The following is a 24,874-nucleotide window of genomic DNA, read 5'->3' as shown; positions in this document are numbered from 1 at the left end:
TCCCTTCTGAACCCGCCACCTTGTTCACATCAAGTCTGATTTCTTTGATATTAATAAAGTAAAATTTCAGGATACTAAGAAGCAAAGACTCATCAAGGGTTGTATTTATTCAATCCTTTAAATAAAGGAATACAACCCTTTGTTGTATTCCTTTATTTCATACTAAGTACACTATGAATTAATCCCCTGATCTCTTCATGTTGCCAGAGGGTACTTTTTTCAGTCATCCTAATTTTCTTTGCCCCACAGCTGGCGCACGTTCCTCTTGGGAGCAGATGTTAGAAGGCTTGGACCACAGCTGCTGGATGCTGGTAAAACCTTTGTCAGTAGGGAGGGGCGTTTCACTCAGCAATGCCTCCTCCACGTTTTGTTTTCCTCGGGGTAGAAGTTGGTGCCTAAGAATATATCCAACCACAGCTTTTCTGTTTCAGAATAGAGAGTGTAACATAGATGTCTGTTAAAGGGGAAAACAGTGAATCGTTTTGAGATACCAAAGGGCAGTTTTATCCTTATTTTCCAAAGTAAGGAGAAGGTGGGTGTGATGTCGATCAGAGAATGATGTTTAATAGAGTTTGCAGACACTATCCAGGCCTGGAAACGGCCCTCAGACCTTTGTGTGACTTAATACCAATATAGTAAGAGTTTTCCCATCTCTCCTTTAAGAGGAGAAAAATTGGTATGACATGGTGTCAGAGGTGCGCAGTGATTTAAGGAATTTTTCTCGTGTCCTTCATAACGTTATCTATAATGTTAAATTCCTAACAGTGGAACTGTGATGTCAAAGAAAATATGATTTTAAAATTTGAAAGATGCTTGCAAATTAATCCCTAAAAGGTGCCACTCATTTGTGCTTCTTTGGGTGCATTAAATTGGGGGAAAGAAGAGGAAACTTTGGTTGAAAATAGTTCTCATGCATTGTTGTCTTGTCACTGCTGTGGATCTTCAATACTGGCCTGGAAGGGAGCTCAGAGCAGTGACCAGCACAGGATCCCAGGTAGCAGATGGTCCTCTGAGAGATTTTGTCATTTCTGTCCTTTGTTCATCCCTATTTTCATGGGCTATGATCCTGCTCTTCCAGTAATGACCCCGAACTTCCATTTTGTGCTGATTCAGAGTGAAGTTTGGGTTAAAAATGAAATACCTAGAAAATACCATATGACGACTGGTACCAATGAAAGACTTACATCAAATATTTGCTCCCAGTTTGATGACAAGGTATTATGTAGGAACTCTTTAAATAAAGGCCATTCTGGATTATAATCCCTGGTCACTTTAACAGGTTTACATCAAAACTGAAGAGAAAGCATTACAACTATAAGGTGCTACATCATTACCTTACTTAAAAAGACGGAAAATCATTTTTTCTCCTCCAAAATAAAAACAATTTAAAACCAAAACATTGAGAAAGTGTTTTCTGACATCCAGACCCACGTTGTTACAAAACATGGTAATCCTAGGGCTTCTGCTAGGTTCTAGCACTGAATGAGGTGTCATTTTTGACAAATGCATTGCTAACAACTTTTGGCACCATTACCTCTTAGAATGAATAGCTGTTGTACATGACACTGCTCCCAAGCAGAGTGACACCAAACAGTTATTGTAGGAAAGGAGCAGGTGAGACCCCCAGCTACTTTGTTCATTCATCACAACAATCAAACCTGACTGTGTCTCCCTCTTTCTGCAGCTGCATCTCCATCAAAGTTCAACTACTCTACAATTACCACTGCCCCAAAGTCACACACTGCCCATGACAAATCACCACAGAAATGTATTGTCTCATACTCTAGAGACCAGAGGTCCAAAATCAAGGTGTCACAGGGTTGCCTCCCCTTGCAGACTAAGGTGGATTGTTGGTTCCATGCTCCTCTCTTAGTTTCTGGTGGCTCCTGACAATCCTTGGGTTTCCTTTGATTTCTTCGCTGTATCACTGCAGTCTCTGCTCACGTCTTCACATCACCTTCCTCTCTCTGTCTGTCTCTTACAAGGACACTCATCAGAGGGTTTATGGTCCAGCCAGGTCCCTTACGATTGCTGTTGAGATCCTTACCTTAATAATATCTGCAAAGACCCTTATTCCACATTCTGAGCTGTAGGTCACATTCTGAGTGTCTGGAAGAACATACATTTTGAGGGGACCCCATTCCACCTGCCACATTCACAAAATATGAAACCCTCTGGCTCTCCTCCCAGGTTACATGAGCTGAATCCTTCTTTTCCATCACACTCAAATTAGTCTTTGGCAAATTCAAAAACTACTTATTAGGTTTTACACATTCCTCTCCCTTTTCTCCTATGAACGTTTTCTCAGCGTGTCTCCCTCACCTTTTCTTGGGCACTGGTATCCCATGGGCTTTGTCATAATGAAAAATGTCAATGCTTCCCAAATTTGAATGTATGAAAAAATTAGTTCTTAGAGTGTTGTCTATCTCACATGGGAAACATACATTGGGCAACGATTCCCATGGGTCTCTCATGTTTCAGCACAACTTGCAAGCAAGGCACTAACTTCTCTTCTTTCTGGGCCATCTTTTCAAGGATGTCTCATTCATGAACAGCTCTGGATGCTGGAGATCAAGTCTTACTGTGGAGCCAATGGCAGGCATGCTTACTGTCTGCTATAAAATATTTGGGTTCCCTATGCTCTGAGTTCTTCTGTAATGAAACACACTGTGTGTGAGTGTCCATCTAGGCTGATTCATGGTGTTCTTGTGGGCAAAGAGAACTGCACAGAGCAAAGGCTGTGCTGTGCCCAGAGGTTAATTAAGTCTTTTATCTCTGAGCCAGGAGTCTTGTGTCTCCTGATGGCATCCATGAAATTGTGACTGACTAACTCGTTAGCTCAAAAGGAAAATAAAATCTCAGACCCTTTGCAGACCTCAGCTAGATACAGTATTTTTTTTTTTTCCTTTAGGTACCAGTGATTTGCAATGAAATGAGGGAGAGAGTGAGAGAACATGTTAAAACCATTCAGGTAACATTTTCAAAATACCTATTTTCATCTTTGCTCAAAGGACATACTTTTATCTCCTTGATGATAGAATAGAGTGAGCAGCCTGGCCAGGCTTCAACAACTGATTTACCCTCTTTCTTCACAACATCTGTATACTCTCAGAGCCTTAAATATTTTTTCTGGGTATGACTATATTTCTAGAAATGACCTCTCCTTAGAAGGATTTCTAACTACACATTAGAATCCATCACTACCTACATATCCTCTGGGCTCTGCAAACATAACATAATTACAGTTTTTACCTCTTTTTTCCTTCCCCCTAACAATTTGCTTTGGCTTTCTCATCTCTGTCATTGGTACCACTGTTCTTTTTGTTCTGGCTAGGACTCTTGGGTATATATTTGAACCTTAATGTTGTAGGTCTAGAAGTAAGTTTAGTGACTATTGAATTCAGTATTCCTATTATCCAAGTGAAGCTCTAAGGGTCAGAGATAAAGTTGCTTATGCAAATTTACTGGAAAATTGCCAGAAGTGCTTTTACTTCAACGTAGCAGGGTTTTTTTTTTTTTTTTTTTTTTTTTTTGCGGTACATGGGCCTCTCACTGTTGTGGCCTCTTGCATTGTGGAGCACAGGCTCTGGACGCGCAGGCTCAGCGGCCATGGCTCACAGGCCCAGCCGCTCCGCGGCATGTGGGATCTTCCCGGACCAGGGCACTAATCCGTGTCCCCTGCATCAGCAGGCAGACTCTCAACCATTGCGCCACCAGGGAAGCCCCAACGTAGCAGTTTTATCCTTAGTTTAATGCTTTTTACATCACAACTCTTTCTCTTTGTCTCCAAATCATGGATGTTGCCAAGTCATTTCTATATTTATGAGTCCTCTTAAATCTGTCTCTTTTTCTTTGCATTTGTATTGTTGACCAAGGAATGCCATTAATTATTAATTTGGCTTATTATTCTTTTACTATAAGAGGTCTATGAAAGAAATTTGGAACACTGACTTTTAAGGCTTAACTCCATTCATGAGAGTATAGAACACAGATTGCCTATAACCTGAGTCATCTACATTTTGGTAAAAAATGTAACTCCAGAATTTTCTGATCTATTTTGCAGTACTTTGCAAGATCGTACTTAGCTTCCTCTGTACAGATTTCACCTGTATGGCATTTTGACTTTCGGAGATTCTTCTCTGCCCAGTACAAATCATTGAGAGGTTTGTAGATGTTCATGCTCTAATGGTTGAGGTCACCTCGGTTCTGGCAAATGTCTGGTTGGTCCCAGCAGAGGCATCTTGCACAGGACCAGCTGTCCCAGGGAAACTCTCTTCTTGGTCATCAGTGGTGACCAGTGAGGAATGTCTCAGAAGTGTTGTTCACATGCATTTCCCTATATGTTTACTGAAGATGTATCATTGACGTGAATAGGCAGCTTTCAAAGTTGTTTATGCTCACTTGTTTAATGTCTGTTCATTTCATGAATTTTTATCAGTACCAGCTGCATTGTGTCAGTGTCAAGTCTCTTACCTCTATCTTTATATTTCTTTCCATCTCTCTCTATATATCTGTCTCCTACTCTGGATTTACTGCTGTGGCCTTTCTGAAATACATGATAGATCAAGAATATCTGCCAATACCTGTCTCTTATAGTGGGACCTAACTTTGAGAACTTAAACCAGTATAATTCACTCTCCCTGTGTTCAGCAACTCTGCACTAACCATACCTCCATGCCCCTGTGATAAATAATTCTGGGATGAAGGTTACTTCCTGACTTTGTGCTAAACACTTCCGTAATCAGGCCAAGGTAGCTCAATTATCTGGTCCAGGAAATGCTTCTACTGGAAGATACAGAAGTGAAGCTACCTAAATAGCTTTGCTTATCAAGACTAACATTTTACTCATCAATACTCATCTCAAGCCTCACCTTCCCATGTCCACCAACCCAAAGTTATTATCATAAACTCTCTGAAAACCCAACCAATTCTCCACCTTGGATATCAGCTTTTACATCATTCAGCCTAAGCCACAGATACTGAAAAGTATCTTCCTGCTATTTCCCCCTTCTGAGATACTATTCAGACTCTGTCAAGATGTTACTCTCCTTTGCATCAGTAAGTTGAATAAATCTGGCTTTGCTTGGTCAACAGCTTTGATGGCAATCTTTTTGGAGATTCAGTGGCAAACACAACTTTTAGGCTTTTCACTTGGGATCATCTTTCTTAATCTTGATGCTGGAATTAATATTTATGGCTTCAGCTTATTCTCCCTGGTTTCAGGATTTTGTATTCCCCCTGTCATTCTAGATAAAAGAACGGATACTTTCATCTTTTACATATCTGCTGCCATCCTAATGTAGGCCTTTACAACTCCTCTCTTGGATAAATTGAAATTATCTTATATGTGTCCTGGTTGCCAATCTCTCCTAGCCATGATCCGCTGGCTGAATATCCTCCTGGGCTCTGACTATCATGATTGTTTGCTCAGAAAATTCAGTAACTCCAGATTACCTGCTTTTTTAAGCTCGAATGGTCCTTTCCACACTTGACATCTGCCTACTAGTGCCTGCCTTCCATCCCACTTACACCTGCACAATCTCTGGAGTCAGGGACACAATAACTATTAGTAAATGCTTGTTGAGTTAATTCTTTGATGTCCATCTCAAATGCATACTACATGAATCTTTTCCAGATTTTTCTAGCCTGGAAAAGAGACCTCTCTTTCCTTTGAGTCCTAAAGTAATTTGCTTGTCTATACTTTCCTCATAGCTGATTAAATGTTATTTGTCTTAAAATAATGTGGGTTTTTGTCTCATACTCCGTGCCTTCCCTTGACTCTTAGAAACTTGAGAAATATGTTGTGCTTGAGTCAATCTCTTAGAGCAATCCATCTCAGTGTGGGCTACAAAGAAGAAAATCAGAAATCATTTGTTGAGTAAAAAGAGGGAAGGGGACTATAACAGGTAGAATCCCTTATTTCCAGGGTTTCTGATTAAATTATAACTTTTGGTGATTACTAGTCTAGTGGTAGATGTTGCCTTATTATATTTTTAAAATAATCTTTCTACTTAATGGATCAATTTTCCCATTTATCTATTTAATAAGTATTCCAATCCTTTCCTATACTTCTAAGACCTACGCCTTCATAATTTCTTTGTTGTATAAAACAAATCAAATCCTAAGATGTTTTTATGACTACTTGTACAATTAACATTTCAAACACTTTGATATATTAATATTCACGCTCAGGAAAATGATATTTTGCAAAAATATGAACGATTACAAGTCATTTCTCAAGTATTAAAAACTCCTAAGTTTTGGTCAGTCTGATCCTTAAAATTTCAGAAGAAATGTATTCTTTTCACAAGAATATTTTTCATTAACACTATTTTATGAATCCCTGATATTTTAAAAATCTACAGATAAATTGAAAGTCAGCATAACTTTTAATCAACTATAATTAAAGAATTTGTTTTGAAATACTTCAGACTTGAAGAAATAGATTTCTTTGATAGGGTGTACTATTGCAGAAATTTGTAGGCACAAATACTTACTTTATATATTTACTTAAAAATATATACCTTTAAATTAACATGTGAATATATTTCTGAATATATATATTTACTCTTTAGTATCAGTACCATTAATGCCAGCCCATCATAATTTTCCTTCATGTTATGGATGTGGAGGTTGATGTGAAAAAGATATAGTAAGTTACCTTACACTATAATTCTTCAAAGTATGCAATTATTTTGTTTATGTACATCAATGTGTGTTGTTTGAGCCTGTACTGTTACTGGAACAGATAGATTTAACATTTTGTGTCATGCCTGATGTTATGATTATGCCATTTCCTTAGCATAGAGTAGCCTGTCTCTGTTTGTTATTGTCTTGTTTCCATGGGGTAACCAGAGCTTGAGATTTCTTAATTTGCCATTTTATTCATGTCACTCTCAGGCAGGGGTACTTTTTGAAGACAGTCTTTTCACCAGGTCTCTCCAGTTTTTCCAGATCTCTCTGGTAAACTAACTTGCATGTGGTTTGTCTTATTCCTGTCGTTGAGCTGTGAGCCTCTCCTCCCTCACTTACCACCAAAGTCTCCAGTGTTCTCAAGACTGACCTTAGGCTTGAACATCCCCACACTTCCACTCAAGTAAGCTCAGTTCCTTTGGGGGAGCCTCAGAGCTTTCTGATCTCACAGACTGCCTCTCTCCCTGTGGGCGATGGCTTTGGGCACTGGGTGGAGGTGATGGACTCTTGTTCTGTTTGGTATGTCTCTCTGTAAGGAACCTCAGTCCTGCCAGTGTTCTGGGGCAAGGGCTATCCTCACCCTGGTGTTCTTGGCCTGCCATTCCTGGGGTAGAGCTTCCAGTCTATGTGTGGGGCTTGTGGGGGAAGGGAACCTCCAGAGTCTCAGCCATCTTCACCAGGAACACAGTCTTTGAAACTCAGTTTGAGGGGAAGAGAAATGCTGGTGACCTGCCCCTCCTGGTGGGATCCCACATCCTTTGATTGGGGTTTGAGCAGAGAGGGATCCCATCTGTTTGCCCCTCCCCCTCCTGAGAGTGGAGTTCTGTGGAGAGCAATAGGCTCTTGCTGTTCTTACTGAGCTTTAGTAGATTTTCCTGAGTAAATGTTTCCTCATTTTCTGTATGCCTTAGGATAATTTCCAGGCACTTCAATTAAAAAAAATTAAAAAAAAAATAATTTCCACCAGTTATGGTTGTCCCACAGGGAATGGATCCACAGGGCTCCTGGTGCCACCATTCTGGAAGTGGGACTTCCTCTTAGTCCTTTAATCCAAGTAAATACTAAGGCTCCTTGGTGTTCAGTGAAATCTCATGGAAGCTTTGATGTGAGTAAGTCTGTCCTTCAGAGGGCAAGATGACTATTTCCAGTTATGGAGAGACCTCAAAAAATATCAAATTCAGGGAATTGAGCATAATTCATTTTTGCAGTTGATAAGAATAAGAGCACATCATTGCTTTATAGTTAGCAACCACCATAAGTGCCTATCTTAATCTATCAGTATTAATGATGATGTAATGTACCCCAGGGAAGGGTAACAGCAAAGACACAATTAACTTATCATTTACTGCCTTCATTTTGCCTGCAGTGAGAGACTAATGAAACAGAAGCAGCAGCCTTTTGGTAATGCCTTGTTCTGCTTCTGTGGCTGATTATCAACTTACAATGGCTCAGAATAATGTCAGAGTAGACTACTTCTGTGAAACAGGTATCAGAACAGCTCCAAGTACTCAGGAGCCATCTGCAAGCATTAAATCTTTCCATTAATTTGTATTAGATTTTTTTCCAGTCCATAAAATAGCTAGACCAGGGATCAGATTGGCTACTGCAAATTTTATCTGGGAGGCGAAAGTGTCAGCATTCAGAATGCAATCCAAGGACCCTGCATGAATAACTGAAGACTCTTCTAGGAAAAAGGTCTTCATAAGGCAAGAAGAGAGAGGGCACCATGGTCTGGTTTACGGATCACGGTCTTCCGAGAGGATGGGGAGCTTGGGTTCTGCCCTGTGTCTTCCGTCAGATTGATCCTCCCACCCCAGTCTCTTGACTAATACTGGGTCCTTCCTAGAGGCAGGATGTATCTAAGATGTGGAAGAGAAAGCAGGACAGCGGTGCCCTGAAACCCATCTTGCTCAGAACAAGAATCATGTGGAAGGGCGGGACTCTCTGAACTTGAGTGTAAGATGCATGAGGTCTCAGTCTTCAAGAGCCCCAGTGAGCATAGCGGACGTGGGCGGTTGAGGGATTTGATTCTGTGAGGGGCGGAGCCTTCGGTAATCTTGATGGGTGGGTACCAGGGTGGGAGCAGGTACCCTCGCTGGGTTTGGAAAGCGTCTGAAGGGGGGTCAGAGAGGAGAGCAGCCAATCTTAGGATACTACTTTGTTGGCAAGATAGTTTGCTTACGGTCATGTGGATAACACACCTGTGGAAACCCAGAGACTTCTGGGGGGACCTTGGAAAGGAAGATGATTTCCAGCGATTTCAGTTCTGGAACTATGGTGAGATACCTCCCAGACATAAGTGTTAACTGGCACCTGTGCTTTCCATCGAAAGTTCTGAGGGAAAATGAACTGAGAAGTCAGTATCAAGCCAAGCCCTTGGTGGATGAGATATTTGAGGACGTCTGTGGAATAAGGCTTTACCTTCACGAATCACTTCAGAGGAAATTGTTTAGTGTTCTCTCAGCAAACAAAAGGATGAAAAAATTAGTAGGAATTACCGGGAAACCAGATCCTGGATGATAGTTGTACATCTGAAATGAAATGAACTGATGATTGTCAGTGGGCCTAAGAAGAAGTTCTCCAAGCAGTTGAATGGAATTGATTGATGAAACAGAAGGAATAATATCAGTGAAATACTAAATTAAACATGGTTCCTCTTCCAGGTACAACAAATGGTACGGACACCTTGTCATTACCACATTAAGGAGAAAGAAACTACAAGAAAAACCTAGTCCAAATCAGCATCAAATTAAAACGGGCATGGTTTTGAATAAATGGTGGATTTTAAGATGCTGGAAACAATTCCCCCTGGAGTTTATAGCACTTTTGACAAAGGGTTCACTGACAAAGAAATGATGGCTGTAGAACAGAAATTAACCTGCACTAAACAATATTTACATAATTACAGTAATATCATATATTTGAAAAGTTTTTATCTGTTAGGAATAATGTATAAAATATAGGAGATATAAAAGAAACATGGAAATGAATGTAAATATTATATTTGACAATACAGAAGCAAAATTGTAGCTGGCAGAAAATAAGAGGTGATTAGCAAAAAAAGAGAGAGAAAAGAAAACAAATCTAAAATATTAACCAACTCAAACTGAGAGAAAAAGGTTAAAGGTATGGTGTAACTGATTTTCAATCCTTATATTTTACAGCAGGATATCTATAAATATTGCTATAAAGTGATATATTGAAAGTAGCAGTATACGTTCATTATTGACTATTGAGGAACCTTCCAGAAGAACTAAATTGGAAATAATTTAAGTCTTTTGCCCCAGGGAGGCAGAAATGAGCGTGAGAAGACGGAGGCACTCCTGTTGTTTCATATCATTTCTTCTGTATTATTTTATTTTTCAGCACCGTAAAGTTAATGAGAGAAAAATGAAACACTGTCAATACAACCTGTTCTCTGCTCTCTTAGTCATCTTGATTATCCAGAAACAACATAAGGGAATAGTTGATTTTAGCCTCTGCATTTTGGGTGATGCAGTGAGTGACGCGTGGAGATACACAGAGAAGCATCAAGGTGCCTGGGTATTGGGAACCCCTCTGCATTGGGGATGGGGAGCCTGTCCTGACTCTGCCTTCTACTCAGTTAAGACCCGAGCACAACACTTTATTTTCTTTAGCCTGGTTTATTCTTGTTTATAAACAATCAAAGAGATTGAATGAGATTTGTGGTTTTCCAGAGAATTTTACACACAAAAACATTTCTTCAAAAGGATTCATCAGTGTAACCCAAAAGGCAAGCATGTAAAAATGAAATTACTGTACAGAAGGGAGAAGGATGGAGACAATTTTCTCCAATTACTTGAGGCACTTCTGTGTTATGGAAAATAACTGAATCAGGTTATCTTTACTAATTAGGTTGCAAGATAATTAAGCCCAAGGCCTGTTTATTACTATTCCTCCTGTCTACTGTGGTGATCCACTCAAACCTTACAATTAAAAGTCAATGTAGGTGGGAGGGAGACCTAAGAGGGAGGGGATATGGGGATATATGTATACGTATAGCTGATTCACTTTGTTATACAGCAGAAACTAACACACCATTGTAAAGCAATTATACTCCAATTTAAAAAAAAAAAAAGTGAATGGACAAAAAACTGATATAGCCATACATTGGAATATTGTTCTGCAATAAAAAGGAATAAACTATCAAAAAAAAAGTCATGGTAAAACTTAATTTAGCACATGGTCTATTTGTTAAACAAATGTTATATTTTTTAGTGTGGCAGTTACTTTCTTCCAGCAAATAATAAATAAAAGATTTTACAGAAATTGCCATTTCACCAAGAGAACGATGTTCAGATGTAGATTTCTTTTCTATAAGTGTTCAACTATTGGAAAAATTACCTCCAGTTTATTGAAGATGTATTTTAAATAGTAACAACTAAATATCGTGATGGATGGCAGGCTTGATAATTGTCATTTAAAATTGTTCCTTGTATGTTCATCTTCTAAAATGTTTATATTTTTTCTTAAAATTTAGATTACTAACTCCATCTGTTCAGGTCATATTCACTTGACATATTCAGCAGTACACCTTTAATTCATCTCTGTACAAGTACATGAGTCTTATTTAGTGATAGCAGATTAATGAAGAGGTGTGAAAATTATATCACAAATCGAGCTCTTAAAGACTGGAAGTGTGAATAGTAGTCACTGGTTATGTTTAGTTTCATTGTTAAATTGTAGAAAATTATCTCTCATGCAGCCATTTTTTTTTTACCCAACAAATAAAATCAACTACTTTTAATACATTTTTATACAATACAGACCCTCTGTTTTCATACATAAAGAATTGCTTTTGGTGTATATAGGTTACTATGACTGTTTTAAAATCAAGCAACACACAATGAACACTGTTTTACATGTATATGGTAGTTATTCTTTCTAGCATGATGCATATTTTACTTGAAGCTATTTTAAATTCCTATATAATATGGATAACGTCCTCAAAACTCAAATTGTTAGTACACCACCTTGAATGTTACACCACTTGTTCATTTTTTCTTTGATGTATCTCACAGTGTCACCTCTGTCCTTCCCTCTTGGTTTTGCCATGAGGTCTCACCTAGGGCTTCTTCTGTCTAATCTCCCATCCCCTCCAGGCCTATCTAAATGGCAATCACATTCTGTAAATAACTAGATGAATTTCCTTGCTGTACAATGATTATCTTCCAAATAATCAATGGTAATTCCAAGTTGCAGGAAGCAGATGGCTTCACCAAATCCTACTACCTTCTAGAATAATAACCTCTGAATGTTGTGGAGGCAGCAGAAGCTATTTGGACTCTACTTCTGGTTCTGAGATAAGTGGGAGGTAAGGAGAACCCAATTCAGTCCAGGACATCTTCTCAGCCACTGATTTTTAGGAGTTGGTGCTGTTCACAATTCACCCCCTTGTCTCACCACCCAGCACATCTATCTCTAGTGTGGCCATTGTTTTTTCCCATCTTGAATCCAAATTCAGATGCCTTTCTTTGTGACGAGAAGGGATATTTAAGCAACAGCATCATACCATACTAATTAAAGCCTAATTTACTCAGCTGGAACCGCCCTCACATTGTGTGTGAAAATGCCCTTCCTTAGCTGAGGTGATGGCTACTCCAGCTGTCAGGCTGTAACTGAGTCCATCATCAGGGTCCTACCCAGGTACAGCCAACTGAGCCTGTTGAGGAGGAGGCTGTGGGCTGATTCTGAGAAATGGAAAGGAAGGTTTTTCCTATATTATCCCAGAGAAAGTGGTATTACCAGCTGGATCATACAAACTGTTTTCAGCATTTCTTGATTTTTACTTTTCAGTTTGGTGGAAAGACCCCTTTCTATACTTTTGCAGAAATATTAGAACTGTGGTCCATGTTTCAGTAGTGTTGTAGCTGACTTCATGTATATTTATAATTTTATCACTTTCAGACATCTATTACTTTTCTCTCTCTTGGATGTTTAAAGAGCATGGCTTCTTCTGTCTTCTTCCACCCTAACAGTAAATGTATCATCTCAACAGTATATTATCAAGCACTTGACAATATTTCCAGGGAGAGCTATCCATTGGGAGGTGGGTAAGAAATGGAGATGAGAATGAACCTGTCTGGTTAAAATATGAAATATCAGGATATATAGTAGTCAGATTAACAGTACTGACAAAAATGTGACTACATCATTTTTATTTTTTCCAAGCCAGTAGACAGAACATTTGGGCTCCTCTGAAAGTAACACTGAGACAAGGACTTGGGCTGAGGGTGAATAATTGGCTGGTGGTCTGATCAGCAAGCTAGTGAATAAAGATAGTGAGGCTACAAGAAAATAGTCAATATCGAGGTGCATTTAAAGGTAACTTTTCTTGGCAAAAGTGAGTCTATTCCCCATGAAGCCTTACATGCATACAGAACACCCTCCCAGAAGAGTCTGTGCCATGATTAGAGCCTGGGTCTCTGATACACAAGCCACCCCCAGGAGATGCCTTCCCTGCACTCCTGAGCAAGCTCACGTGAGGGTGGAGCAGGGACCCTTGTCTCCAGAGAAGACTATGCAGGAAAGGGGATGACATGTCATTGTGAGTCTGAGCCTCTGAAAGTGACTGTGAGAGGCCAGTTGTGCTTACAACCTTTGTCCCTGGATCCCTTTATTCTAGCTTGCGAACACGACACGATATTTCCGCAATTAATTTCTTGTGAATCCTGCATTCTGCTTAAAAGTGTCTCAAGCTGTTTAGAGTTGATGTGACGTGTATGAGAACCCAAAGTTGATAACATGTACGTTGTACGTTGTTGCCACCTCCTTTGTCTGAGGCAACGCTGGGAAAGACCCACGTGGGTTAATCAGGCATTCTTGGGTACTGGTGCTGGGAAAAGACTTGTATCTGGAGTCATATTCAGTTCCCATAAAGAAAATCGCTGCCCTATCCAGGATGGGCCCCAGAGGCTGTTCAGCTTCCTCAAGAGGTAATGTCAGACTGAGGACTCAGGGTTCGCTGGACCCTTGAGGACAGGTGGGTTTCTCAGCAGGTGTAGTAGCTGGATGAGCCTTGGTGAGAGGGATGCCCTGCATAGCTTCCATCCTTCCCACCATGGTCACTGTTCAGAAAGCCTGGTGCCTTGTGCCAGCCGTGGGGAGGCTGAGGAAAGAGGCTGCCTGACCCCCGAGGGAAGTCTTACTTTAGAGAGCTGGCTCCGAATCACAAAGTTCTGCACCATTTTTGCCCACCCCCACTTCATGTACCACCCCCCAACAACTCCTCATCTCCTCACCAATTTTCTAACCTGGTTCCTTCCAGACCGCTGACCCACAAGAGAGGATTATTTATATAAATACAAAACTATCAATTGCATATGCTCACGAGGAAGCCCTTATCCCCATGACAACAGTGGTTTTATAGGAAAGTCCTAATTCTGACTGCATGGACCACGTCTTCCTGGAGATGGCACCACTGAGGCTGTGATAGGATTTTTTATTTTATTTTATTGATTTAGAGTTGATTTACAATGTTGTGTTAATTTCTGCTGTACAGCAAAGTGATTCGGATATACATATACACATATATATCTGAATCACTTTGCTGTACAGCAGAAATTAACACAACATTGTAAATATATATATATATATATATATATATATATATATATATACTCTTTCATATTCTTTGCCATTATGGTTTGTCACAAGATATTGAATATAGTTCCCTGTGGTATACAGTAGGACCTTGTTGTTTATGTGATATGAACTTTTACCTGGAAGTTATGCAAATAGATCAACGTATATTAAAAAATATAGTTAGTGTTACTGTAACTCAGAGCAATCTGACCTGTAGATCCCCAATTCAGTTCCTTTTGTGATTATTCTGAATTCCTTTCAAATTGCTGTTCATGAAGAATGAGTGACATATTGGAAGAACTTTTAAACTTGAAAATCATGGGGCTAGGGCTTCTCTGGTGGTGCAGTGGTTGAGAGTCCGCCTGCCAAAGCAGGGGACACGGGTTCGTGTCCCGGTCCGGGAGGATCCCACATGCCACGGAGCAGCTGGGCCCGTGAGCCATGGCCTCTGAGCCTGCGCTTCCGGAGCCTGTGCTCCGCAACGGGAGAGGCCACAGCAGCGAGAGGCCAGCTTACCACAAAAAAAAAAAAAAAAAAAAAAAAAAAATCATGGGGCTAAATTTTACAAACAACTTACTTTGAAGATTGAAGAAGATGATTTATGTAAAATCCCAGCCTCAAACATAGGCAATGTAGAAATAGTTTTTGGCTGTTATTTTCCATTAAATGATGGATGTTTCCATTTCCAATTATCCCTTGCTAGTATGTAGGAATACAGTTTTTTTTTTTTTTTTTTTTTTTTTTTTTTTTTTTTTCGGTATGTGGGCCTCTCACTGTTGTGGCCTCTCCCGTTGCGGAGCACAGGCTCCGGACGCGCAGGCCTAGCGGCCATGGCTCACGGGCTTAGTTGCTCCGCGGCATGTGGGATCTTCCCGGACCAGGGCACGAACCCGTGTCTCCTGCATCGGCAGGCGGATTCTCAACCACTGCGCCACCAGGGAAGCCCAGGAATACAGTTTTTATATTGACCTTACATCCAGTAACCACAGTAAACTCATATATTAGTTTCCATAACTTATTTTATAAAATCTTTGGGATTTTTAAAATCTAGATGTCCATGGTGTCTACAAATAAAAATAAGTTTATTGTTTCAAATTTATATGCCCATTATTTATTTTTCTTGCCTTATTATACTGACTAAAATACCCAGTACAGTGCTGAAAATAAGTGGTGAGAGCAAGCATTTTTGCCTTTTTCTCAATGTTGGGGGAAAGCACACAGTCATTTACTATTACATATGTTAGCTGTTGGCTTTTCATAAACACAAGCCTAAAACACAAGGCATGTGTTGAAAGTTCTTTTTTTTTTTTTTTTTTTTTTTTTTTGCGGTATGCAGGCCTCTCACTGCTGTGGCCTCTCCCATTGTGGAGCACAGGCTCTGGACATGCAGGCTCAGCAGCCATGGCTCACGGGCCCAGCTGCTCCGCGGCACGTGGGATCTTCCCGGACCGGAGCACGAACCCATGTCCCCTGCATCGTCCCCTGCATCGGCAGGCAGACTCTCAACCACTGCACCACCAGGGAAGCCCCGAAGGTTGTCTCTTTTGCACAGGGATGTCCAATTTTTCTAGCAACATTTGTTGAAAAGTCTATCTTCTTTCCACAGAATTGCCTTGTACTACTGTTGAAAATCAGTTGACCCTATATGGGTGGCTTTAAAATGAGTCCTGATTTTAATCTATCAAAGAAATTTATCATTTTTGAAATGATGGGATTTTTTTATTCCAATGATTAATTTTGTTTTGTATAATTCCTGTCTCTCCATTGACAATCCCCATCCGGTCATGCATTCACCTTTTCCAGTGGATCTACTAACAATTTAACATAGCTATTTTAGTCCTTATCTAATCATTCTAACATCTGGACCATTTCTGTATCTGGTTCTGTTGGTGGGTTTTTCTCTTAACAATTAGCTTTTTTTTTTTTTTTCTTAAATTCCCATAGTCTGTTTTTGAGAGAGTCCCTTAATATTTAGTTGAATCGTAGACAACATGTGTGGAAGAGCAGTAGAAACTGTGGACAATACTTTGCACCTAAGAATGAGGAGGGCTGAGCCTCGTTTTCTGTCTGGCAAGGGTGGTGCTAGTCCAGCCAGTACTGATCGGGGTTGGGTTTTCCTTTTGCAATTTCATCATCACACACAGTCACCATTCCTCTGTGGGGTCACCCTCCCCTTGTGTGTACTCTTGAGTCCAGATGCTGGCAGGTCCTTCTCAGGGTTTCTGGTCTATCTTTAGGTGTCAGTGTTCCTCACTCTGCCTGTAGCCCAAGGGTCTGTCTCTACCACCATCCACCCCTCCACGCACAGCACTCGTGACACTACTGTGGACTACACTTGTGTGACTTTTTTTCTCGCAGTGTTTATAAATTTTAATATGGTGTATAATTTACTTACTCATTATTTTTTTATTTTCTGTATCCTACCTCTAGAAGAGAGGTCCACACATGTTTTTTGTTAAATATCACACAGTAACTATTTTAGGCTTTGTGAGTCACATAGTATTTCTGTTGCTTATTCTTTTCTCCTTCCTTCCTCTTTTGTTTTCTTCCTTTCTTTTAATTGATACAACCTTTGGGAGTTTGGGATTGACATGTACACACTACTATATTTAAAATAGATAACCAACAAGGACCTACTGTATAGCACAGTGAACTTTGATCAATACTCTTTAATAGCCTAAATGGGAAAAGAATTTGAAAACGAATAGATACTTGTGTCGGTACATATACTTGTATACATATAACTGAATCACTTTGCTATACACCTGAAACTAACACAACATTGTTAATCAACTATACTCCAATATAAAATAAAAATTGTTAAAAATGTAAGAACAATTCTTGGTCTCCAGGCCATACAAAAATAGGTCATAGACAGAATTTTTGTATGCTTTGCTGCAGAGTCTTTAACAGTGCCTGCTATTTAGGTTTATTCAAAGTAGGTATCGAATGATCAGATAAATGAAAAGTTCATTGAACATCAAGGCGGACCAATACATAAAGATCCACTGGTTCTGGGATTTTTTTTCAACATTTGATCTTAATTATTTCCCTCAGTTAGGCTTTTGCATTTCACTTTCATCCAGTTCCTTTGCTAATTCCCAGAGTGACCCTTGGAGTGGAATATTACCTAGTGTTGATTGTGTGCTTCTTGTGTGGTAGGGAGATTGCTGCCACTAAATGCCATAGACAGCAGAAAACTTCTGAAACCCTGGTCTTCTTTATCACTGAGCCATCAGCTTCTTTTATGGGTCTACAGTAATATCAGCACTGCGTAGAAACGTGCAGTTTAAGGCATTTCCACCTGTTCCATTCTCATCGCCAAAAGGATGGTTAAGTTTAAGACCAAGCACTTTATAGGATTTTCAGTTTCCCCCCACATACTGCTTTCATCTCCAATAGGTTTTGTTGCAGCTTAGAGAGATTTACTCCAGGAACTGATGAAAAGAAAGGATAGGAGAGACAGAGAGAGAGAGAGAGAGAGTCCACTCAATTCACAATGCAGTCTTGAGTTGCACATATGAGAACAGAGGCTCAGGGATCCATTTTTCCAGAACACAGAAACCTGATTTCAACCAGTTCAGGATCTTCCCCCACAAACCGTGGGCAGCCGTGGGCTGCCTGTGTTCCAGACGTGCAGGCTTAGGGAACAGCAGCAGTGGTGCTGGTATGAGTCTCCATTGTCTCCAGGTGTATGTGCCATGCCTGCTGCCCCCATAAACTCCTTCCTTCCATCTCACTGCCCCCCTCCATACTGACCCAAAGTCTTCATCTCTCGGCTTCTGGAAGACTTCCCTCTGGTTCACAGAGAGCTTGGTACCTGGTGCATGTGCTGCACTATTTTATTCTGATGTGATTTCCTTATAGAGGTCATTGGGGGAAGACATGCTGAAGAAGATCAGATCTAAGTTCTCCCCTGAGGACAGGTGCCCCAGAGACATTTATTCTTGGAAGAAGGAGGTGGTTGGGTGCAGAACCAGAGGGTGAGGTGGCCCTCTGCCACGACGGGGGTGACCTTCTTGTCATCCTGCCCCATTCTTCCCACTGGGCTCAGAGGACTTCAGTTTTGTCCAGTGACTCCCTGGGAGGTGGGGGGAAGGGGGGATCCTGCCAAGGCAGGGGGTCCTCCTGGGGGATTCAGTCAGGGAGGGTCTGGCCCGCGGGATTGGGAGGGCGGGCCTAGCTGTTGACCACCTGTCAGGGGCTTTGCCGTTAGGCCCTTCTCGATGCCCAGGCTCCCAGGAAAGCCTTGTCTTTGGGGGCATCTGTGCCCCTGTCCTGCTTGGGCCCCCATGGCGAAGGACATAGGCAGTGTCTGAGGCCAGCGTGGAGGGTGGGAGGTGAAGGGGTGAAATCCACAAAAGTGGTGGGAGGGGACCAGATCACCGACGGTGAGGCCGCGAGGTCCTGGCTTCTTCCCTGGTGGAGTTGTTCCCTCCATCGGCACTTCCCTACTTGGAAGCTCCGAGCCTGGTCATTTATTAAGGGAGCCAGAGTTTCCTTAAACCTGACCGGCGAGCTTTTTTGGATGAACGAGGAGATTTGCTGAAAAGTCAGAGCCCGTAGGGTCACTGGAAGTTGGTGTGAAGAAAGGAGTTAGACTGTTAGCAAACAAAGGATGGAAGCAAAATCGAGAAGACAGAATACAGCACTGTTTTAATCTTCCTCCGTTGAGCACCTGTTCTCAGCCGCAAGAACTTGGGAATGGATTCCAGAAAATTTTAGTTTTGGGGAGAACAGTTCAGCAGTAGGTCTTCAGAAAGGAGGTAATGACTAAAAACATATTATTTATCTAAAAACCCCAAACGTGCTTTTGCCTCGTAGTGACTGTGATCCGAGATCCTCAGACTCTTCTTGACGCACCGTCTTCCATCTTTGCAGGAAGTTGAAACACCTCCAGGGAGTCCCTGTTGTGCTGAAATATAACCAATGATGTGGAAAAACGCCCAATATCAATGTAAGTACTAAGACAGAGATCAAAAGTGGAGTGGAATCTGAGTGCAATTTTATTAAAAACTTATGGTTGTATATACACAACAGAAAAGACTAGCAGAAAGCTGAAAAATAGGAATGTTTCTGCTTGCATTTTCTGTACTTAAGAGATTTCCTACAGGAAATAAGAATTAACTTTATAACCAGAAAAAAACCCAGTTATAAAAGGAAGATTACTTCTAATCTTTGTGTCCTTCCATTGTGTGCTTTAAAATGAGCTAATCTCAAGTCCTCATTGTTTATCAATGATGAGAAAACGTGTATCTGATAGCTCTCTCAGGAAAATGTTTGCATTTTTTTAAGGGAATTTCTGCTGTCTCTTTTCTTAACCTAACAAAATGGTTGAAATTTAGATTTAAAAGTATTTGGAGCAATCTTCACATCTTGTTTTTCCCTTTGCTCTTTAAAGAGCAGTAGTTATTATTCTCTCTATTTGATGGTTATAGCTTTGAAAGTACAAACAGCAGAGGCATAAATAAAAATGAGATTTAAATTTCCTGACTTTAAGCTTCATTGTGACAACCCTTCGGAGGTTCAGCCCTCATCGATTCTGTTATGATTTAAGAATCACAGAACAATCTGGCTGTCCCTTCTTGCAAACACAACCCCCAACTGTCTGCTGCCTTTCCTTGTCATTAGTTTTGCACATTAAAGGTGTAGACACTGTAATTGTTTTTCACTTAACACCATCATCAGCTGAGCAGACAGAAGTGGTTGCTTTTATAAATCTGCCTGTCTCTCCGTGGACATGAGTCTCATCATTCTTTCTCTGCCATGAGCCATGCGGCTCTGGCTGCAGTGGTGTCCCGCTGAAGGGTTTGGAAGAAAGTGAGAGCGTGCCTACTAATAGCTACATTGCCCTATCCTATATCAATGTGTTAGAGAAAATCCAAGCTGAACTGGAGCTCATTCATAGGGCAGAATTCCCAGAATTGCAAAAGCAGTGTTGAGAGGTAATTGAATATACTTAGATCTAGGTTTTAATTACCTTTTTGATTGGAGGTTTATCTTTAGCATGGTATTTTGATAATGTAGCAGGACCGATTATTTTGTGTGATCTCCCACTGTGTTCAAGAAATGCAGACTGTAATTTTGAGATAAGTAAGTTCAGTGGGAATAATGTTCTAAAAGTGTATCAATTACGGCAGGCTTTTAGTTATATTTTTACCGGTATTTAAGCATTCCCAGTGATTGGGTTTTAACAATGTCTTCATCACCTTTTACTTCTGCATCCCTTGGTGGTGAGAACTGGTCATGGGATTTGGGATTCAGTGCTTACAATTATGGAAAAGATGCTTGAAAACTGCTTTTCTTAAGGAAATGAGTTGAACGAGTAAGAATACCCATTTTCAGTTAGACACACATAGCGTTAGGGTGGAAAACGGCAGAGATCCAGAAGATCCTCATGGCCGGTCAGGATACACAGGGCAGAATACTAGTAACGTAAACAAGTTGAGATGCAAAGATTACCCATGCAGTGCTGGTGACATTTCAGTTTCACGTCTGCCCGTGAGACTGTCATTTTTCCAACATCAAACATTTTCTGAGCTCCCCCAGGGCCAAGGAACTGTGTGTCCTGCTGCCCCACATCTCAGGGAGACTAGGATTGATTGTTTCGAGGTCACTCCTTGCCAAAAGGTTTACATAATGGGAGATTTTCCTCCCCCCACCTGCAGCAGCTGTTACATGAGCTCTGTTATCGCACCCCCTGATCATTGAGTGGACATAGCTGGTCAGGTACAGCTTCACGTAGAAGGTGGCTTTAGGCTGAAAATTCGGGAGTGAGTGGAAGTTTGGTAGGTGAAGAAGGGAAGGAGCATTGGCAGTATTAGGGCTTCCAATCAAAGGGAAATACTGGGCACTGGGTTCGGAGGAATAAGATGCCTCCAGGGAAATGAGTGTGGTTGCACTGATCAAGAACCGGGCCAAGAAAGTTTGGAAGCTGGAGAAATGCTGCAGTAGTCCAGGTGAGAGCAGAAATAAGGAATGATTTGAGAAATATTAGTGATGCTGGCAGGTGGTGGGCTTTGAGGGTCTGGAAAGAGGTGATTCTCAGGTTCCGCACTCAAGGACTGGGGGCTACTTTGTTAGCAGATGTCAGGTCTGGGCCATCGTTACTTGTTCCATCCCCAAAACAGTACCCAGCAGAGGACCTGCACGTATTGGCAGTTCTAGAAAGTCGGTGTGATTCTTTGCAGTGGAGTTCCCCCCACCCATCAGCTGTGAAGCTCTTCACTGAAGCTTTGTCTCTGCTGCATTCTCTCAGGATGCCACACCCAGAGCTGAATGACTATGTCTGGGACAACATGGGCATCTGCTCTTGAGTTGAGGTGAGATACCCCTCATGGCACAGAGTGAGGTTTCTACCAAGGCAAACAGTGAAACAGAAGGTGCTCCTGGTGCTAGAGAACAGACGCTTGCTTTAGGTGGGAGTTAAACTTGTTTCTTCTGTGGTCCTGATACTCTTGACAGAGGCTGAGAACTTGACGTTCTTCAGATAAACGTCATTTACAAGGTTCAGTTTCCTTTATGGCTTATTCATTCATAAGGATATTTTCTGTTAGTTTGGGATTCTTTCTATTAGATAGTGGAATGACATGGATTTTAGCTATGTGTTATTTGAAAACCATTTTAATGATCTCAAGACCTCACATGATGTTTCTTGGACTGGTCCTGATGAATCTCATATTGAAGATTTTCATAGTGAAAATCTCTGTGTTCTAACCAGCGTTCTCCAAAAACAGCACACACACACACACACACACATACATACCCATAATGTTTTCATACCTTTAAATTTTTTCCTCAACATGAAGAATCTTTGAATTCTAATTCATCACAAATGTATGTCTTTTATAGAATAATTGTTATATTTTACATAAAGTAAGATAATTTCAAGTTAAATTTATTTTCCTTAAATTTTTAATTGCATCAATCAAACACAACCGAGGTTACTCTAAAATCTAAATGGACAATGGATATGAAACGTACTCAGTATGGTTATTTTATTAGTATTATTTGTTCTTAGTGACTAATCTTACCATATCACTGCACTCAGAATTGTTCTGTGGGTTTGAGAAAAAGTTTGCTTTGGCTCATTTCAAGTTCTTACTCATGACTTCCATTGTAATCACTGACACACTTTTCTGGGTCACACTTAGCCAGCTTTGGTAATACTGTCCGTGGATATAAAGATTCCTGGCTTTTGTGATTATGAAACACCCCAATTTGGTCTTGAATCAACTGACTTAAGAGTTTAGACATCAAATCAGCCATCGATATAAGGGTAAAAAATGACAGAGGATGGAGCTGCATTTCAAGAAAATACTTGTTTAATGTATGCAACAGTATTCTTTTATTATTGTTGTTATTTTTATTTTATCTTTTGGTCGCACGGCGCAGCATGTGGGATTTTAGTTCCCTGACTAGTGATCGAACCTGCACCCCCTGCATTGGAAGTGCAGAGTCTCTTAAACACTGGACCACCAAGGAAGTCCCTTGCAACAGTATTCTTGGTCTGTTTTGGGTGTCTATATTATTTTTCACTTAATAAAAGCTTATGTATGGTATTAAGAAAATCTAGCTTTAAAGATACAGTGTTTACTAGTACCTAAAGCACCTCACTATGCAGGCCCTTCCCTGATATCCCCATGGAATTCGGTAGAACACCATTTGATTTAAATTGGTGACTTAAAAAAAAAAAAGTCAGTAAAAAAGTGTTCACTTTCTTTCAAACTTGCAATGAGAGTTTTCATTGAAAATCATACTATCATGCTATTTTGTGATTTAAAATACCATTTTGTTCTGGTCAATTTTAATGGGATTTTTGTCTAGAAAAGTTTAGGCAAGTTGAGATGGATATACTTTGTGAAGAACTTGCTGTATTTTTCTGAGTTGCACATTTCTGACAGTATATCTTGGGATTTATTTTATTCTTTTATGTCAGTCTTTGTAGGATAAAAGTGTATTTTTACTACCCCTATCAGCCCTGTATTTATGTGTGTTTCACAGGTTGGCTGAGGCAAATTGACAAATAACATCAAAAGTATATAATGAAGTAATTCTCTTCAACGCTGAAATTTCGAAATCTTCTCCTAGCAGGTTTATCAACCATGATTCCATCACAGGTGTAAGGATACTGGACTTTATGTTCTGATAAATGACCTTAATGTCTTAATTTTGGTGGGTTCCCAGACTTTAAAGAATGCATCTATTTAAATATATAATGTCAAATCAATTTTAGATAAAACTGCAGGATAACTCACGTTTAGGGCTTTGGCATCACTTATAAACATTTATGAAATAGAATCATGAAGCAATTCCCCATCAAGATGAGTGATGTCAAGATAATTAGAATAAAAGTATTTAAAATAAGAGCTTTTTTTCCTTTAAATGGGAGGATTCTGGGTTGTAAGTTAACAAAGGGGTTTACTGAATATCTGTAAGCAAGTCCCCAAATCCATAATTGGAGGTAGAAATACTAACAATACAATTTTAACTTGTAAAAGTGGATACTGACAGAGCACATATTATGAGCTAAGTATTACGAATGTCTCCTCAAAATGATCACCTGACTCATGTTCCATTTAACCCGTCTGAGAAGTGAGGGTCCTGCGACCCAAAGTGACTGCCTTGTCTTGTAGCTACGAAGTGGTTCATCTGGGATTCCAGCAGTGACGTGTCTGACTACAAAGCCCACACTCCTTTCATGCTTAAAAAATAAGAACCCTCTGGATGAATTATGGAAGAAGGAGAGCAATGGAGATATTAAAAATCTATCCCATAACAATAAGAGAAGGCAAAGCATTTCTTGACTTAACCCTCACTGGTTCACAGAGATAAAATTATTTCTACACCGACTCACCCCCCCCAAAAAAAAAGAACTTACATCATGGTCATCTTTTCTTGGAGTTTTCTCACTTCTCTATAAATATTAATACATTCATTCACAATGTGTTAGTAATTTATCAGTAATTTACTTGTCAGAATTTGTTTTTGAAAAGCCACAATAATGGGGACAGCAACAAATGTTATACGGAATGAGGAGCTGGCTGTTTGACTGGGAGACAGATGGTAGCAGCTGTCCCCCTGACACTGTTGTACTTACTATTTGACAACGAATAAATCTCCATAAGCATTTCCCTAGGTGGAAATATGTCGACAGAGGGCAAAAAAGGGCAGGGGAAAGCTTTGCACAGTGCTTGGCACGGAGGAAGCATTCAATAACGGTTAGCAGGGTGGAAACATTTCAAAATCAGATAAGCAAACAAATCACCCATCATTTGAGAGATCTGGAATGCCTAGAATTCTCCTGTCTCTTCCATTTTGTCTTCTCTGTGACCTCAATTCTCTGATAGATCTAAAAAGAGTTGTCAACTTTTAGCTTCTTCAGCTTTTTTCTTGTGAGGAGAGGAGTAATGATTTCCAAGCTCTGTACTTGCCCTACGGGAAAGTGGAAGTTCTACATTTGCTTTTTATCCTTCAAGAATGTTTAATTTATTGCTAGATATGAGTACGTGTAAATATACCCTTTATGTCTTACTTGCTGAGTATGATATAGTATTACTGTATCGTTTTCTCTTTA

This window comes from Kogia breviceps, chromosome 3, assembly GCF_026419965.1.
Source record: "Kogia breviceps isolate mKogBre1 chromosome 3, mKogBre1 haplotype 1, whole genome shotgun sequence".
Lineage (NCBI taxonomy): Eukaryota > Metazoa > Chordata > Mammalia > Artiodactyla > Physeteridae > Kogia > Kogia breviceps.
Note: the sequence above shows the minus strand (reverse complement) of the source record.